Source organism: Micrasema longulum, unplaced genomic scaffold, assembly GCF_059751315.1.
Source record: "Micrasema longulum isolate JH-2025_06_02 unplaced genomic scaffold, ASM5975131v1 h1tg002094l, whole genome shotgun sequence".
Classification (NCBI taxonomy): Eukaryota; Metazoa; Arthropoda; class Insecta; order Trichoptera; family Brachycentridae; genus Micrasema; species Micrasema longulum.
This window is the reverse complement of record NW_028279261.1, coordinates 320,607-341,636: the sequence shown is the minus strand read 5'-3', so window position 1 is coordinate 341,636 and position 21,030 is coordinate 320,607. Positions and strand designations below refer to the sequence as shown.

Below are 21,030 nucleotides of genomic sequence, written 5' to 3'. Positions count from 1 at the left end.
ACTTTTTTGGTTTAAGTTTACAACGATTTAAACGAGCACTAAATAAATAGTTTAGATCTTGTCTCGATGTGCCTTATGTTTGTCAATGCTTCTTTCTTTTTTCTTTAAATGTTTTAAACTATTCTTTTATTGTAATATTTAAACCTTATAAATTGTAAACATGGACAATGTCCGTTAATAAATAAATATCATTTTAACTTTGCTGGAATTCCACTCGTCCATGCGCTTTGTAGCTGCACGATGATTGGTTATCTAGCTTTCATATGTCAACTTTAAAATACCTAAATTTTGTAAATGGGGTCTAGAATTCCAATCGTCTATGCGCTTAGTAGCTGCAAGACGTGTTTTAATCTTACTCCTTTTTACTATTCATATATTTTTTTTAAATTAAATATCATTAATACACTTTTTTTTTTGTCAATTTTTAAAATGTGTAAATGGGGCTAAATTTCTAACTGTCTATGCGCTCTGTAGCTGCAAGACGTCCTGTAATCTAGCTCCTATCTGTTATATTTTTTTATTGATTTTAATTGAAAACGAGGAACTAGAATCCCAACCGTCCATGAGCTCTGTAGCTGCAAGACGTACTGGGATATTTATTAATTGTACAGCGCCCTTGAGGTGATTTTCACAAAAATGGCGCCAAACAAATTATCCAACCATATATATATACTGTTTTGTATGGAGCAATAAGCTGTGGTAATAGACTAGTTTCATCGTTCACTGAGAACGGGCTGGGCGCACTTCATAAATATTTTTTTGTAGGAAGATATAAACAGTGGTGATGATCTAAAATAAATAACTTTTTTTTTCATTTATTTACACAAAAACATATTAAGTAAAAAACATTATTTTTGAAAATGGATAGAGCTGGGTAGAAGTAAAATAGATGTCTCATTCGCCCAAACCAGTATTGAATCAATTGCTCCACAAGTGTTTAGTTTATGTTAGGTTTTTGTTCTTTCATTGTGCGTTTTGTAATATAAATAATTTAGATGTACATAAATTAATTATAAAATACGTAGCGTTTCAAACTGTCTGAACATTTTGTTAATTATCTCTGTTTATTAAGTTGGTCTTCTTTGTTTATTCTCAAATGTAAAAATATATTTTAAAAGTAAATTGTTAAGTGTCCTTGGCACGGGTAACCCCACCCCAGTGAGGTCACATTATTTTTATTAATTTTTTTTTTATTTGAAAATTTATTTATAAACCCTTACGGATTATTACGTTCATTTTCATAAAATAATATATACATTTTTCATTTATACTTTGTTCAAAATAATATTTTTTACATCTTTTGAAAAGTTTGTCTGAGTCTTTTGTTTAGTTTTGTCTGGTAGTTTATTGTATAATTTCAGTCCCTGGTTCATTAGTCTTGATTGTCCTTGTCTTGTTTTAGAAAGTTGTATATGGTATTTGTCTGATATTCTCGTATTATGTCCATGTTGACTACAATTTTTTACTAGTTTTAGTTCTTCGTCTACAATTACATTAGTGGCTAATTTATGGATAAATTTTAATGATTCTAGTTGAAAGAGTTCAGTTATATTTAATTGCTTAGTTTGTTTAAAAAGTTCTCTAGTTGCAGTTAAATAGGGAAGGTCATATACTAACTTTAATATTTTATTTTGTTGTCTTTGTAGTCTGTTTATGTCATTTTGATATCCTGCTCCCCATAATAGTTGCGTATAACATATACATTAGAATTTTTTTCGTTTTTGGAATAAAATTTTTGATTTTTAAAAAAAGACTCGATAATGTCGCCACTTTGCTAATTAAATTGTTAATATGAATTGTCCATGTTAATTGTATGTCTATTGTTTGTCCTAAGTATTTAACATGTGCAATTTCAGTAAGTCGTTCATTATTTATGTAAGCATCTACTTTATGACATTTTTTTCTAGTTTCAAAATGGATAATATTGCATTTTTTTTCATTACGTGTAAGTAAGTTTGTGTTTGTCCATTTAGTCAACATAGTTAGGTCTTTGTTTATGTCATTGTTTGTTAATATAAATTTATATTTTGTAAGAAAAAAATATGAATAAATAAATAAATGAATGAAAGTCGAATGTAATGGTAAGATGTGCGTAATCGCTTATTTTAACGATTCGCCCTGGTTTCTCATTTATAATTGTAGTAGTTGATTTTAAAAATCAAATAACAAATGATGCAAAAAACAACTTGTGCGAAAGATTAGTGTTAGAAAAATTAAGTAAGAGAACGCAACGATGAAGTCTTCACACTGGAATATACCATAGTCCCTAGACTGGCACATAAAGCGTAAGACTGATCATTTTATCTTCATGTAACAAAAATGATCAAAATACGCTGCGATTGATGTACCAATGCAGTGCCCTATGCACCATTTGGTGCGGAAAGGAAATTATGATGATGATAATATATTCGATTTTTTTAAACCTTGAAAAAAAAGCCTTAATATAAGTATTTCAAAATCAAATATAAAAGACAGTTAATGTAAAATATTTTTGTGGTATGATTATAATGCGTGTTTTTATTTTATTTTTGTAAATACATCGTATTGGAAAAATAGCAGGTTTTTAAATTGCAATGAGGAAATTTAGCGGTTTCTATTACTATTATTATTTGTTTAACTATTAAACTTAGCCAATTTCTTATTTTATTTTTTGTATCGTATTATCGCGATGATTTTTTAAGATTTATATCTCTGAAATTACTCCGCATGTGACGTCTCAAGTTCTCTTCCGCTTCTAAGAGGTCAGTTCTGCCGATTGGTCCGATGACGGCAAAGTAAACGGAAAATCTTCCTCAACTCTTTTATCATTCATTGGTTGATTTGTGGGGTCCGTAGTACATAGTCGATGACACACACGTGTTAAATTAGTCCACATGAAGTAGACTAATGACCGACGATGCAATGTCATCATTTTCTATCGAATCCAATACATTCGCATAATGCAACTCTTATAGTATTGCACGTTTAACCGGGAGCATTGTTCTGCAGCACATTCACATCGTCTCTTCCATGAAGAAATGAACTACAAAGGAATGCGATCTATAAAAAGATTACAGGACGCAAGGCCAGTCAGTCAGCCCAACAAGTTCAGTTCACTTCAATCCAGCTCGACGACGTCACTCATTTCCAGCATGTAGTTCAAGTGCAGTCTCTTCAACCCATCATCGCCGCTACGCTCGCGCTACTCAACCAAGTGCTGTATCTTATTCGCCATGTAATAAATACGCATTAAACAGCAACCTCGTGTCTTCTCTGTCAATCTCTAACTGGGGTAGGAGCTCCAACCAACATTCAAAAACCTAAATCCTACAGATGCATATGAACTAGTGACGTCGTTTAAAGTAGTTCATTTTTATTGAAATATTTTTTGCGTAAATTTTAGAAACTTTGCCGTATAATTGAACCCTCCAAAACTCTAGTAAATCTATGCTCAGAGAACAAAGGGTTAACCATAGAATTAAGAATAGTCCAGAAGGAGCGTAGAATCATATTTGAATACATCGGACTGTGTCCAATAATTCCCCCACTTAGACACACAATCGCTGCGCGCATACTTGAAGTCACCGAGTAATATTGCCAGATCGCGAATAATATAACCATAACACAAATGTAAGGTAAAAAAAAAACAATTTATAAATTTTTCTAAAATTTTATAGTGCACTCGGAAACATTAATTGACACAGAGAGTAAAGGATCATTTAATAAGAGTAATTGAATTAATGAACTTTGAACTTAAAATATAAAACGAATTTTATTTTACATAAAACGGATATTTTTAAATCATGTAAAATAATATTTTATGTTTTAAAGGTAATGTCGGCCAAATGTCCACCACGGCGTTGTTTAATCCGAGGTTCAATTTTCATTATTTTCTTTTATTATATGAGCAGAGTAGGGTAAAAACATTTACTACCGTAGCAACACTTACGAAATTTCCATTTTGTTTCTTCGACAATCTGACAGATGGAAAAATAACTCAATTTTTAAGTAATGCATTTGTGACAAACATATTCATTTGATAATTACATATGAAATGTGATTGCATCCTGTTTTTTTAAGATTCTAGCAGTATTTCTACACTTTAAAAGAACACAGCACGGGATAGGTGAATTCAAATCAGGAGTTGCGTTCTGAGCGACGTCTACAAAGAAACTAATGGATCAAAACGTAAACCTGCTCATTTATGAGTAGTTGAGTCGCCTTCTGTTTGATATGCGTATGCGGTTTTTGGACTATTCCTAATTCTATGGAGTTAACTTTGTTTCTGAGGTAAATATGCTGAAACAAAATTCGAAAAGAAATAAATTATACAAAAAACCAATATGTGTACATTATAATATACCTCCCTACTGCCATCTTAAGGCTTAAAATTTCGAATTCAAACTTGCAACTTAGCCGATACACCCCTGTCCCCAGATTTACAAACTTATCCCAACTTATTAAAAGGCAAAAAATGAGAGACGCTTTTTAAAATGAAACCGAGCGGTGAAATGGAAGGAGGAATTGCGAGAAAGATCCGAGAGAGGAAAAAGAGCGGTAAAAAGGGGGATGGAACAACAAAAATGGAGATTCCCTAAGTGTCTCTTGGTGTTGAGAAAAAAGTGTGTTAAAATTTTCGCGATTACCCCCCCCCCCTCCCTTCTCCGTCATTTCAGCCACCATCTTTTTTTAGATTTCTTTTGTTTTTTCTCAACTCGACTTAATTTTATACACCTTCCTCTACTTTGTCCCTTTCGGGTTCTTCGTTTTTATGCCTTTGCAATAATCCGCAGGGGAATTACATACACTTGCAGGCAACAGTCAGCCATCGCCGACTGTTCTATGCTAGGGAATTCGGCCCTACGGGCCTCGTTTTACGGCCTCGGGCCTCGGTTGGTTAGAATCTTGAGCACCTTAAAATATCGCCCATTCTCACTTTTTCAATTAAGAACAATCTTAATACGATAAAGAAGAGTTTTTCTCTCAGAATAATAATACCGAAACCCCATAATTTTTTTTTTTTTAAAGAAAAATAATTATTTGCATTTCTATGATTTACTCAAATATTTGATTTTGAGGGCCATTTTCAATGATTTGTAAATAACTGACTATTAGAAAATGGAAATCAAGTAAGGGTAGAGTGGGATTCGAACCCCGGACCTTTGATCCGTGAATCCGAGACACTATCATCAGGACCACAACCCGACTCTTATTATATATCCGCATAATATATTCAATATCTACACAAAAAGTTCAGTTAGTAAGCGATTAACATTGAACAGCGAAGAATCTGTAATTTAAAATAACGGCACATATATAATAACATTACATGCTAGTTAATTGGGCCCATCTGACCTCATATAATCAGCCCTGCGGGCCTTTATAAATTTGGCCTTGGCTTGTTTGGGTTTCTTCATTCACTGGGAACGGGTTGGAACTGGGCGCTGAGCACCGATATTAATATGCATTTTTGGAGGAATGTATAAACAGTGACGGTTATTTATACTAAATAACATTTAATTTCCCATAAATACAACTATTATAAAGTATTATTATCGAAAGTCAAATATAATGGCAGGCTGTGCATAATCGCTTATATGGACGGTTCGCCACTGCTAGCAACATCTAAGATAAAGCAAAAAATATAACGAAAGAGGTTGCAAACTCGATTCGCACGCAACCATTCATGAAATAAATTGCCATTATTAAGAATATTGCATAGTTCATGTCATTCAAAAATAAATCATTTGAATTTGTTCGCACCACAAAGGGCTAGGGGGCCCAATTATAATGGTGAATTACAGAACGGAACGCACAGGCTTGAAAAAATCACATTTATTTTTTTGTATTCTCGCCGGGAACCGAACCCAAAACTGTGAGCGACTCAAGTGTCTTAGCCATTAAACTATGGAGGCTGCCATATACAGGTACTTATCATCAGGTTCTCTGTCTCTCAGCAACCTCGAAACCGAGGTTATAACCGAGGTATAACTCTTAATGAAGGCGGTTGATGCAAATGCGTACACAAAAAAGTGTAAAATGTTTTCGATATTCAAAACAAAATACTACATAACACTTTCTCCTTAAAAACGCAGATGTTTTAAAAGGCACTTCACGCCTTTATCGGGCCCTATTCCCTACAACGGGAGTAATTTAAGCTAAACTTACATGTTTTATGCACGAGAATAGCTACACTTACCCCCTCCAACACTCCCGGCCTCCACCGACTACCCCCGCGGGGCGGAAGGAGGGGGCTCGCCATTTTTGTGGAGATATTCTTTTGTTTCGCCCAAAATGAGATTGTGTAATGTAAACTGTCTAGATGTGGCGGGAACGAAAACTTACTGCAACAATGTATTTATCAATTTATTAGCCACACTAAATGCAATTCAGTTCAGTTTACTTTGAAAGTAAATACATTAGTACGTATACATATGATACATTTAACATTATTGTTATTATGGATAACTTATACAGCGCCATTTTCATCATATAATACCTCAAGGGCGCTTTACAAAGTGATTCTATAGATAAATAAATGTAATAACATGCCCCTTAATTTATTTGAAAATGAATTAAGACTCATTATTTCTGGCTGCGATGCGCTCCCACTTGCTATTTAATTATGCTCACGCTTAAGCTAGGGTTTCCTAGGACAGCGGAGCCCGTATCTTAACGGCCGTAGTGAACGGTGATGCGGTGGACAGCCGTCGTAACAGTGACTAGAGAGTAATTTCCTAGGAAAACGGTGTCATCAACACCGTTTAACACCGTTTTCCTAGGAAACCACTCTCTAGTCACCGTCACGACGACTGTCCGCCGCATCACCGTTCACTGTGGCCGTTAAGATACGGGCAGCGCTGTCCTAAGAAACCCTAGCTTTACACACACCTGAACACTTACACCCACACAAATACACACAAACACACCTCAATGGTATCTACGCACGTCTACCAATGAATAAAATGACTCGCCTTTATATGTATTGAATGCCGCAGCGAGAATTATTTTGGAATCTCTAATTTCAGTCATATCATTCCGCTACTTCGGGAATTACATTACCACACAGGGTGGAATACAAACTCTGTTGTCTTATGTACAAGTCACTGCACAACTCTGCTCCGGAATATCTAAGGGAACTCTGCATTCCAAATGAACTAGTTGACAGTGGTCTCACGCTTAGATCAGCTACATCTACGTCGAAAGGAAAAGGTATTATACCTCTACGCAAACAGCGCACTAAATTCGGCGAATGCGCATTTGCGGTCGCAGCCCCTACGGCATGGAATGCTCTCCCAGCAGAGGTGCGAGGCTGTGAGAGTGAAGTGATGTTTCGGAAAAAACTTAAAACCCACTTGTTCTCTAAATCATTTAAATAAATCCTTAGCATGTGGTGACAAAGTACATTGTTTTTCTTGAATTTAAAAAGTTAACAAATTATAACAGGGATGGAGAATACCTTAAATAAGGGAATATGGAAATCTAGGCCTTTACAGGACTTATGACCTGTCATTGGCTGATTAAGGTGGCCACTTTACACACTGTGTAACATTTACCATTTTGCCTATGTTTGAACATTCATATTTCTTCGATTCTTGCATTTGTTGATTTTAGTGAAGTTAAAGAGCTGAAACCTTTATTGCTGTGAAGAGATTCATCTGACTGAATTATTTCACATGCTAGGCAACGCCTGGAAACAATTTTCCAATTTTTAAACTTCTTCTTCGGCCAGTTGGTTTCATTACAATATTTGAGTTTGTCCAAATGTTTGTAGACAAAATACTGGATTTCACCCCCTCGGGAGTCATTATGATTAATAACTACTACTACTACTACTACCATCACGCCATTTCCCCGTAGGGGTAGGCAGAGAGAATGGACCGCCACACACGTCTATCCTGGCATACAATCCTAGCCTCTTCCACATTCATACATCTTGTCATACATGCACTTCGGTTCTGTCTGCTTTTGACATGACCAGACTTAAGATTTTGGTTTATCTGATCATGCCACGCCTTCCTTGGTCGTCCTCGTCTAACGTTGCCGTTCATTTTTGCCATATATACTTGTTTTACCATTCTCTCGTCGTCCATTCGTTCTACGTGACCAAACCATCTCAGAGACCCTTTCTTAATCTTATCAATTATGCTTGTCTCAGATTTACACTCTCGCCTGATTTCATCATTCGTAACCCTGTCATACATTAATTTCCCACACAAGAGATCGCATTTCAACCGCGTTCACTCGGCTTTCATCCTTCCTCTGCCAGTTCCATGTTTCACTTCCATACATAAGTGTTGGGACTAAAACTCCGTTGTGCACTGCCAGTTTAGCTTCGATTGACATATTTTTATTAGAAATTACTGTGCTTAGTGCTCCGTTCATTTTGTTGCCCGCATTCACTCTTCTTTCAACATCTTTTTCTACTCTTCCATCTCTTGAAAACATGCTTCCCAGATACACAAATTCTTCTACTTGCTCGAGACATTCGTTTTTACATTTATTATGCAGTCAGTAACCTCACTATCCCTTTCAAATACCATCACTTTTGACTTACTTTCGTTCATCGCCAATTCGCTCTCCAGGCATACATCATACATTTTAGAGACTATTTGAGGAGATTAACGATTAAAGATTAACAACAATACCTTATATAAGGATATTCTCCGTCTCTGTTGTAATTTGTTAATCTAAATGACTCCCGAGGGGGTGAAATCCAGTATTTTGTCGACAAACGTTTGAACAAACTCAAATATTGTTAAAAAGTTAAAATTAAATTTATATCTTTATAGAATCACTTTGTAAAGCGTCCTTGAGGTATTATATTATAAAAATGGCGCTATATAAGTTATCCATAATAATAATAATACACTTACTCTCATACAAATACACACAAACACACTTTTTTGCTGTGCCACAATTTAATATGTATGATTTTTATTTAGAAACTTCGCTGGTCTGTCTTTAAACCGTATCTTTTTTATGTTACTATATCACTGTTGACTGTTTGTTTCTGTAAAATCAATAAATAAATCATGCATTTTGACAGTCAAATAATATACAGTAAAATCTAGGAATTTACTCTGATAAAGTGTACCAACTTCTACAACGGGTAGATTTTATAAAATACTAAAATTTGCAAAATGATGTTACCTTGTAAGTACGTCGTAATAATTAGGTTTTTAAAGTTTTTTTGTTTTGTTTTAAAGCTGATTTTATATATTTATGTTGATTTATATGTCAAGCATTGTATAAAAAAAAAAAAAAATAACAGGTACGAATGATTTTTCGTGTGTCAATATAAATCACTCCTTCGGCGTTACTTCAAAGTTACGTCGTTACTTTTGCTGACAAATGTCATTCTAATCAAGCCTTATTTTAAGGACTAAATTTTTGCCTTTGTGGCAATAATATAAGCGCGGAGCGACGCGACAGAGCGCCTGCAAAGTATTCAAATCATAAAAAATAACTCTCTGAATACAGAATATATGAAAATTTACTCCCTTACGCATACATAAATAATTTGTATAAATATATCCCAAACACAATTTAAACCGTACGCGTACATTTGAACAGCGCTAAATAAACCTTGGGAATAAAAGAACGGAAAAAGCCAAAGGGGAAATATTCGATACAATGAAATTCGATACTATGCGGTGTTCTTTAATTCGAACTGATAATAAAAAATTGTGAAGGATGAAAAACTCAACTGAAGCCGATTATTTGGTAGAAGTAATATTTAATCATATTTCGTTGATTCTACATTTTAGGTGCGAAGGTTTTCACGGTCACTTTTAACAATATGTTTATTTTTTGGGTGATACCGTGTGTGTTGGAATTGTTCCGACGTTTCGGCTACCATTGCAGGAGCCGTCTTCAGGGTAAACTGAGTGTTTTGTAGAAAAAAATATGTGTTTAATTACTAGTAATTTGTACCGTGTCATACCATATGTACAAAATGTTACTGACAGGATAGCCAAAGTGCTGAAAAAACATAATATTGGAACAACATTTGGGACTGTGGGAAATATAAAGAACCATTTATTGAGCCCAAAAGATAAGAATCCCCTGAAAACGGAAGTTGTTTATAAACTAAGTTGCCAAGGGTGTGATAAAGTTTACATAATACAAACAGGGCGCACAGCAAGGAAAATGATTAATGAACACTTTTGTGTGTAAACTTGGGCACCCTGAAAAATCTGCAAAGCGGAACACTTTATAGACACCGAACATTTTTTCGCCTTCGAACCGAAAATTTTACATAAACCCAGTAATAACAGTGCACGAATAATAAAAGGGGGAATTGAAATACACAGACACCCAAATGACATAAACAAAGACGACGGGCTTAAATTAAACTCAACATGGTTCCCAGCACTACCAAAACTAATAAAAATGTGCCTACTGTCGACTCCGACACGGTACAAATTACTAGTACTTTTTAACACATACTTTTTTCTATAAAACTCTCTGAAACGTCTGAACAAATCCAACCCATACGGTATCACCCAAAAAAATCACTATTAAGAATCGCAGTGAAATTCAGACGAACCCAGAAGCATCCTGTGTAAGGTACATTTTATAACCATATCACTAGCAATTAAGAAAGCAATAGTTGTCTATGTCACGCTCATAAGCACGTCTTAGCGCGAGAGAGATGGAGATTATTTCCAAAATGCGTATGCCGTGCGATGTCATACCATGAGTTTATTCACAGATATTAAACAATGCGTTTGTTTAAGTATTACGAACGCGCCAGCTTTAAAAAATCCACCAGGATACGGTGGATAGGTTTCTATAAATTATATGGTTATTTTCAAGTACAAAACCTGAAAAGGGAAATCGTGTGGAGATAGACAAATCCGCCAAGTAGTGTAATGGTAGGGAATTAAGATTGAAATTAATTGCAACAGAGGAAAATCACTTTTTGAGAACGGAATACGGAAGGCTAGATATTAATAGGACTTATAACCTGACACTGGCCGGTTTAAGTGGCCAGTTAAATCCAAGAACAGTGCTTGCGACTTCCGTTTTCTCATTTCGTTGAATGCGGGTTTCGTTCAGAAATTCCCTTTGAAGTGATAAATAGAGAAAAATACGCTGCGGGAATAATCCGAAGCCTTTTAAAAGATCACCGACTCGGATTATAATTGAGCCTCCTTTGTTACTTTGACTGCGAACCTACGTGGTTCCTCCCACTTCCTGCTTCCTGCCGGTTCCACCGAGAGGGAAATTCTCGGGAAACTTTTATCTGCCTTTTTGCTAAAGCAAAAAATATTACCCGACAAATACATTACCGCGGACTTATTACGAAACATCAAACCAGCGGTATTCTAAAACAAAATATACCAACTCGTGAATTTGCTTTTATATTGTTATGGTTTCGGTTTTCGGCCAGTTTCAGACAAAAAATGGACGAGACTTCGACCGAAACCTGCCGCCGGGATATGTCGGATTAGGTTCGGCCGTATTTGGGTGCTCGTGAAATTTTAAATGCATATTTTTGTAATTCCTTTTTGGTTTTTTATTATTTATTTAATAGCATAGTATACATTTTTACAATTTAAAAAAAAATCACTTGTTATATTTTTACTAAAACTAAAATCCCACCAAGCCACTTGTTGTAGCTTGTTGGTGAAGATTATATTTTTACTGACTTAATAATAATATTATTTGAAAGATCAGAATGAACAAATAATAATATATAAATTTATTTTTTTAAATACAAGAAAATAGTTGACGAGTTAAAGTTCCTATATCGTACATTTATTTACCACTTTGTAATAATAATTATGGATAACTTATATAGCGCCATTTTTTGTAATATATTACCTCAAGGGCGCTTTACAAAGTGATTATATAAAGATATAAATTAAATTTTAACTTTTTAATTTAAGAAAAATAGTGTACTTTGTCAACACATGCTAAGAATTTATTCAAATGATTTAGAGAACAAGTGGGTTTTAAGTTTCTTCCGAAACATCACTTCACTCTCACAGTTTCGGACCTCTGCTGGGAGAGCATTCCATGCCGTAGGGCCTGCTACCGCAAATGCACGTTCGCCGAATTTAGTGCGCTGTTTGGGTAGAGGTATAATAATTTTTCCTTTCGGCGTAGATGTAGCTGATCTAATCGTAAGACGTGTGTCAGCTAGTTCATCTGGAATGCAGAGTTCCCTTAGATATTCTGGAGCAGAGTTGTGCAGTGCAATACATAAGCCAACCGAGTTTGTATTCCACCCTCTGTGGAAAACGTAGCCAGTGCAATTCCCGAAGTAGTGGAGTGATATGACTAAACTTAGAGATTACAAAAATAAGTATCGCTGCGGCATTCAATACAGACTGTTGGCGAGTCGTATCATTCATTGGTAGACCTGCGTAGATACCATTATTTTATATAAATTATTTAACACTTTATATAAATATACAATTTACGTGGACATATTCTAGATAATTATGCAGAATCTTATAATTTAATACAAAAATTTCAAGCAAAAATTAACTACTTATTTACACTATACTATGAAGAGAAGAAAGGATGGGTGATGGGAATGATAGAAGGAACAACTCAAATATTTACATAGATAGTGACATTTCACTCTTGATTTAAATGTAAATAAAGAAGGAGCGTCTCTAACCTTAGTGGGTAGATTATTCCACAATCGGGCAGCTACTACTGCGAAAGAGGGCAAGAAAATTAGAGCGGTGAGGGGGTATTAAAAGGGTTCTCTCGTTACTAGAGCGAAGAGATAGATAATGTTGTGATAGAGGTTGAAAGAGCTCCATTGAAGAACTGTTACAAATAAGTTATATGTATAACATAACAATGAACCAAAAAGCGCTTAAAATAAACAAATTAACTAATTACAACAAGGATGAAAAACATTGTAGAGAAGGGAATATGGAAGTCTAGGCATTTGCAGGGCTAATTACCTGACATTGGCTGGCTTAAGTGGCCACTTTACTACACACTGTGTAATATTTACCATTCACCTTTGAACATTTGTATTTCTTCAATTCTTCCATCTGTTGATTTAAGTTAAGTTAAAGATCTGAAACCTTTATTGTTGTGAAGAGATTCATCTGATTAAATTATTTCGTACTATGCGGAATGAATCGTATTATGCAGAAGGAATTAAAAAGTTGAAAAATAAGTAAAATCGTATCGAGCTAAAACGAAGACTATGCTGAAGAATATTTTTTTCCCCAAAAAATCATCGTTAGACTCACTAATAAGGAAGTTTAAAGGTTATTTTTTTATTATTTTTTAATAGACTATCAAACTAAACTTTTTATATATATATATGTATTGTATTATCAGCGCTATGACTTTTAAATTTTTTGTATTTTTGAGATTACTCCGCGTGTGACGTCTCAAATTATTTACCCTTTTTTTCGTTCAATTCAGCCGATTTGTCAATTGACTTACCGTTAACCGGAAATTCATCGCAACTCTCTTACCATTGGTTGATTCACAAGAACTAGTGACGTCGTTCCGAGCAATTCGTTTTTATTTTTTTAATCTTTTATTTTCAAGAAATTTTTACCGCGCGTAAGGAAACATTTTTTATATCTAATTACCCGACTGAAATTCCTCATGATAAAAATCTTGGCACAGTGGGCGATTAAAACAGGTAACAGTTTCATCTGGAGATTTCATCTATTGAAAAGATGTATCGAGGCAGATGGAATACTAATATGCCGGCAGATTACTGTTGGACCATTAAAAGGGATGCTCCACAGGCGAAGTATAGCAGAAAATCGTCATTTCTTACTTTACAGGTAAGTCAGAATGTTTGAATATCGTGCAGTTAAGAATGCAGAAAGTATTAAAATGTATGAAATTATAAATGCCTGTCTCTTGGCAACCTTGCGTGATGAGGAAAAACCGGTCATATCCGAATTTAGGAGAAAAAAATAGTATCAGAATCACATTATGAAAATACATCATTATTTGGCGTTTTTGGATCTGGAGGTCTAGAGACGATCCTTAAATTTCCAGTTAAAAATAAAACGCTCCTCTGTTATTGGTGGCGTCCGTCTATTCCCAACTGAAGGAATGTCACAATCGAATATTTAAAAAATGTATTTAAATGCTCTTTTTGATGCTTGGCAATCGCGATGGGAATCTTCCCCTTCGGGGAGGGTTAGGGTTACCTTTCTTTTTTTTTCCTTCAATCCGTCCGCGCTTAAAATCTTCTTGGGTTATCCGCGATCACTGGACTATGCAGTTTTTATCAGGTCATGGTGAATTCGATAAAAAAATATCGAGGTGTAACTCAAAATTAAAGTGGTTTATACTAAAATTTATAAACATAAGTGTAAAATGTCATACCACAAAGGGAAAAATGTTTTTGATAACAATAAAAAATATTTGTTTTCAATATTGTTGATTCCCCTTCGTGCTGCTGCGGACGTCCTAATCAATCTTCTGAACGCATACTGTGATCTTGTCCCTTTCCCCCTCTCTGTGATTACCGAATGGAGCTTCTCGCTACGATCCGTGGCCCTGTTTTAGGTCCTGTCGGATATACAGATCTGGTGGCTTCCAAAAAGAATTTCGAGGCTTTTAAAAAGTTTTGTAATTATTTCGGCGAATTTATCATGTCTAATCAATTTAATCCCAAACTAAAGTGGCAATAGGCAGGACATATGGCTGGACAGGGAGACACCTGAATATTGAATTGAAGGCCCTCGGAAAATAAGAGGAGTCTCGGAAGGTCACCGACAGTGTCCAGATAACTGGTGGAGCTTGGATGCGGAAGAGTCACGACAGGGACGGGGAGAAGGGGTTGGAAGAAGCTTATACCCAGCAGAGGAGCGATGAAGGCTAGAAAATACCCAGCAATTATAGAAAAAGAATGCTATCCTCTCTGAACTTGTTTTCACTAATATGAAAGTTGTCGATATCCAAAGAGATACGGTTGAGTAAAGGCATTGCTCTGCCTACTGGCATTACCATCGGCAGTTTAGTTCTGCAAGCAGGAAGATAAAACAGCGTAAGCTGCCTATGTCTAAGGTAGTCATTAGGAACATAAAGAAAAATACTCTCCATTACACCTATGTTGATCATAAAACCACGGAGTAATTCGAAAAAATACATAAGCAAGTACGCATTTTTTCTTTTCTCGAACATTCTCAGTATGAAGTCAGACGAGTACAACCACGAATAGTATCCGCACTCACCCAGAAATTTCTTCTGAACCATCTCCAGCATAACAGAGTACTTCAATTCGTGGGGTGCCCAGATCAGAGATCCACACTCAAGTCTGCTTCGCACCGATGAGTTATAAAAAAGCCTAAGAACACGAGTGTTCGGAGAACAAATCCCAACATTTTGCGCGCAGGGAATAACAGGACAGTGGCCCATGCTTAGAGTATATATATGTAATATAGAGAGCATTTTACGTTGAAAACTACAAAAAAACGTATTAATGTGAAAATGTATAATATTTGACAAAATACCTATGATAACTGATGTGTTTTCTCCCTTTTCCGGTTCTATTGAACATCCTTTCATGGCACAAGTCGGCATAATTAGTTTTGATGTAATTTGCACTTAATACGTAAAACAATTATTAAAATAACGACAGAACGTTTGACAGCTCAAAGCAAAAATGCCCGCGTACAAAAATTGAGCATCGTACAAGAGACGAAATCGGCTAAAAAACAAAAAATGAGAACCGTATCCACAGATTTTTTTTGTCTCTCTTTCTCTCATTTAGAGCATGTTGTAAAAAATAAGTCAGCTATCATAGACAACATGCATTGGATTGGTAAAATGTGTTGTTATCCCTCTTCTGTATATTATACTCAAAGGGCATATGTGAGTATGAAATTTCAGTCTAGCATCAAACATAACTCCCAGATCTTTGACAGTGGCAGCACCGTATAAAAATAGTTTTTAATGCCCCTGTAATTACAAAACATAACATTTAGAAACATTAAACTATAGAATTAAGAATAGTCCAGAAACCGCATACGCACATCAAACAGAAGGCGACTCAACTACTCATAAATGAGTAGGTTTACGTTTTGACACATTTGTTTCTTTCGTTCAGTACGCAACTCCTGATTTGAATTCAACTATGCCGTGTTGTGTTCTTTTAAAGTGTAAAAATACTGCTAGGATCTCAAAGAAAAAGGATGCAATCACATTTCATGTGTAATTAGCAAATTAATGTGTGTGTAACAAATGCATTACTTAAGAATTTAATTATTTTTCCATCTGTCAGATTATCGAAGAAACAAAATGGAAATTTCGTTAGTGTTGCCAGGGTAATTTTTTTTTTTTACCCTACTTTGCTCATCTAATGAGAGAATTAATGAAAATTAGATCTCGGATTAAACAACTCTGTGGTGGACATTTCACAGACATTATTTCCAAAACATCAAATATTATTCAACATGATATAAAAATATCAGTTTTATGTAAAATAAAATTTATTTTATATTGTAAGTTTAAAGTTCATTAATTCAATTACTCTTATTAAATGACCCTTTACTTATGTACTCTGTTGTGTCAATCAATATTTCCGCGTGCACAATAAAATTTTAGAGAAATTAACAGATTGCTTTTTTGTTACCTTACATTTGTGTTTTGATTTTTTCCCATCAAGCAACATTACGCTGCGACCTCACGAATGCGCGCGGCGAAAGTAGGGCACAGTGGGGGAATTATTGGACACAGTCCGATGTATTCAAATGTGATTCTACGCTGCTTCTGGACTATTCTTAATTCTACGCATTAAGCGTTGCACCTTCGGGCAGCTTTTCTCGTTCGGCAACCAGCAAATTTTCCGCGTATGTGGTCAAGGAGACATGTCCTCAGATGCGGTGCGCGGTACGCGGTGGGCAAGCTGTAATAGTTTATTCTCTACTACTCGTCTTTAAAGGTAGACAAAAAGAAAATGCAATTAACAATAAAATAATTTGCAGGTATAAACTCGTTTATTTGATTGTAAGCACAAGCAGTATAAATACATTTGTACACAATAACTTTTCAGGTCATTCGACCACAAAAATGTATTAGACAGTCCGGCTTTCCTCATTGTTTGTCTATACTATACAATAAATTGAATCCTCTAAATAAGAAGGCTTCAAATCGGTAAAAACTAATAAAAAATATCCCTACAAATCAAATAATTAAAATATTTTTTTTAAATCACAATAATTGAATACATCGTTTTAAAAAGCAAAACTTGGAAAAACCTTTTTTCAAGAATGTTGGGCCAATCACATCAATAAAAGTCAATGTGATTTTAAACTAAAAAATGAAACTAATTATTCATAGATGGCGCTTTTATCATTTTTCATTAAAAAATGCCATTTTTACGTTTATTTTCAATGGAAATTATACAAAACTTGGTTTGCGGAAACTTTACACTATATTAAATGTAGCAAATACAAAAACAATATAATTTAGATCATTTGCACAAAATGGTGTACAAAACAAAAAATAACTTATCTTATCTTAATCACTTTCACGGTGACAGTGTATTTTAGTATAATGTGGTGAGTCCTGACGAAGAGATGGGCACATCTCGAAACTGGTAGACATTAAAAGGTCGTTAAGTTGTTGAATGCTAATATTTGCTAACATAAAGTATTGTTTTACTCTCCTGTAAAATTGACTATTGCAGATTCGTTAAACTCGCATATTTGCGATTTTTATTTTTTGCATGCGACCGCACCTCGCTTCATACCTGGCCACACTGATGATTGAATGTCAAATAAATACAAACATGAAGATTTTCATTTTGAACATTACTGCGACCATTACCCAAAACAGTTATATAATTGACATTTCATAGTTCGACATTAATTTGACGTTTAATCATCAGAGTGGCCATATATGAAGCAAAGTGTAGTAGTATGCAAAAAATAAAAATACTTAAATTTCTTTTTTCTTACCCCTGCAAGAAGATTCACTGAATGTAAGATTGTAGTAAATGGAGATAGTTTGAAACAGGTCGAAGAATTTGTATATCTGGGTAGTATGTTTACTAGAGATGGAAATATGGACAAGGATATTGAAAGGAGGGTTAGTGCCGGTAACAGAGTTAATGGTGCCTTAAAGTCTGTCGTAGCAAATAAGTGTCTATCGCAAGAGGCTAAATTAGCAGTTCATAATGGAGTTCTGGTACCAACCCTAACGTATGGAAGCGAAGTATGGAGTTGGAAGAAAAGGGACGAAAGTAGACTGAATGCTGTTGAAATGCGATCCCTCAGGCGAATGTGCGGAAAAACAATGTATGATAGGTGCCCTAATGTCAAAATTAGAGCAGAATGCAAGGCTGAGTTAAGCATTATCGACAAAATTAAGAAAGGTCTTTTGCGATGGTTCGGTCATGTGGAGCGAATGAATGATGAAAGAACGGCTAAAAAGATTTATGATGCGAATGTGTCCGGTTGTAGAAGTCGAGGAAGGCCGAGAAAGACATGGCATGATCAAGTACAACAAATTCTTGAAAGTGGTCATGTGAAAAGTCGGAATAATCGACGTGCGTGCATGAGAAGATGTATGAATGTGAAGGAAGCAAAGGAAGTGTGCCAGGACAGAGTGGTGTGGCGTTCTATCCTCTCTGCCTACCCCTCTGGGGAAATGGCGTGATGGTTAGTTAGTTAGTTAGTTAGTTAGACGTTTGGTGCTTTGGAATGTATAAGAGTTGTCATAAATAAATAATGTTTACAATAAAAACAATATATCAGTTTAGACTCAAAATCAGATTTTTTTTATAAGTACATTTTTGTGTTAATTATTATAAAACAATGTTTTAAGGATTTATAAATTTTTAATGACTAGTGCTGAAATTTAACCCTTACACAATTATCTAATACCTTCATTGATTTCTATCGATAATATATTCTGATGTACAGGGTGGCCGGAGAAGTGACGTCCAACGGTAAAATGAAAGAGAAAGCAGCCAGCCATAGAAAAGTGAAACTGAGAAAATAGCACTTTAGTGAAAAGAGTGAATTATTTATTTATTAACGGACATTGTCCATGTGTACAGTTTATAAGGTTTAAATATTACAATAAAAGAATAGTTTAAAACATTTAAAAAAAAAGAAAAGAAGCATTGACAAACATAAGGGACATCGAGACAAGATCTGGACTATTTATTTAGTGCTCGTTTAAATCGTTGTAAACTTAAACCAAAAAAGTCCAGATCTTGTCTTGAGTTAACAATGCGACAAAGGCGGGTCATTGGAGAATTAAGGCCTTAGTTTGTTCTATGCTGATTGATGAACAGTACTTCATTGTTTCTCAATCTACGAGTCGGAATATTGAATCTTACTTGTCCCAGTAATGATGGAACATCGATTATACCATTTAGTATGCCGAACATATAAATGGAATCAATATTAGTTCTACGTTTTTGTAGACTGGAAATATTTAACATTGACTCTATTTCAGCATAAGAATAATTATCTCTCTCTAGTCCGAGCATCCACGCTATTTTTTGAAGCAAACGATGTTGGACTGATTCAATGTGATTTATGCGATTGACAGAATGGAGACCAGACCACGGAGGCATATTCTAGAAGAGGGCGAACAGTTGAGCAATATTGAATTATCAAATCTACACAACAGTTGGAATGTTTTTGACTTTAACAAACGATAAACAATGTATACATAAGTTTTTTTTCTATTACAAACAAGAATCTCATTATGTATTTGACTAATTTCAATGGTTTTCAAAGTATCATAGAATTTTTTAGTGATGTGGGTGTTTTCTGCAAATTGAGAAATGCTATTTTGTGATCGACACCATTTTCAGACGGTGATTAATACAGTTTTTTGTATAAAAGTGGTGTGGCTGTTTTTGACAGAACATAGAATTGACCTTACTGCACCCGATAACATCAATATCTCCTTTTTTCAAAATTGTGGACTGGCTGCTTTCTGCATAACGTTCAAATGTAGGTGCCTCATATTGAGGGGTATCCGAATCAACCTCATGTATGTTCCGCAATTTTGCGTAGTTATCTAATTATGCTTTTTTTTAATAAGTTTTTAAAAATTTTCGACTGGATCAGTTTTTTTTTTTATTTCTGGAAGGTTCTTTCAGGATTTTTATTTGTGACCCATTCTTTTTAAATTGTACTGTTACGCATAAAATAATCAGCTTTGTAACATTAACAGAAGCTGCTAAAGTTTTGACGTAAAATGCAGAATTTTCAGAAATAAAAAGACGCGAGTCAGACTTGAACTTTCAACTTAAAATTAAAAATCTAAAAAGGCATAAATAAATATACCATACTTTTTAAACATTTTTAATTTTGTTAATTTATTATTCAATTGCAAAAATGTATACACGGTGTATTTTTGGTTCATTTTCACGCTGTATATTAATTATTGTGCTCTAACATTCTGTATTTGGAAAGTCTTTCAATCCGATATCTAGCGCTAATTTCTTTTCCAAGCATTCGTAAATTAAAAAAATATATAAATTATTCCTTGTATGTTCTAGTGTTTCTTAATTTGACCACAGATTTCACCCGATTCTTTTATGATTACATGAAGATCTTGTACCAGTTTCTAATCAACGTAATACGAGCTTTAGTCCGCCTCGTAGTGCGCCGGTCAGCGCGTCTGTCTACGATACTAGAGATCATGGGTTCAGATCCTAAAATATAATGTTTCACGGCAATGTTTCGAAGCCCCTGAACTGGAATCTGGCACATGAAGCAAGCCGATACAGTGCCCTACACGCCAGTATATGCGGATAAAGGAATGATAATGAATTTAAAATTAGACAGCCATGCCTCTTTGTAGCTTTAAATCTAACTTAGATATACATAGTTATATTAATACTAATTTTCTAATATACAGTTTAAAAATTACTCCATGTATGCAACAGCGCTAATCAAACCATTTTTACAGCCAAATACTTAAAAGTAAACATTATTTATACAAACCAATATATTAATGGAATTTGTTGTAAAAACTCAAAAATTTTATCCAATAATTCTTCACCCTTTCAGACCATAATTAATTCATGCGGATATGTAAAATATTTTGTATTCTGTTAATAAATTAATTCTT

The 21,030-nt window shown here is 34.7% G+C and overlaps 1 long non-coding RNA gene across 1 annotated transcript; it reads left to right on the top strand.

Annotated features, from left to right (window-relative positions):
- The first annotated feature begins 16,909 nt into the window (after positions 1-16,909).
- Positions 16,910-20,298, top strand: LOC148273059 (uncharacterized). The gene is made up of 2 exons (XR_015824698.1): positions 16,910-17,922; positions 18,619-20,298. It is a non-coding gene; the product is annotated as an uncharacterized LOC148273059 (long non-coding RNA).
- Positions 20,299-21,030: the final 732 nt, after the last annotated feature.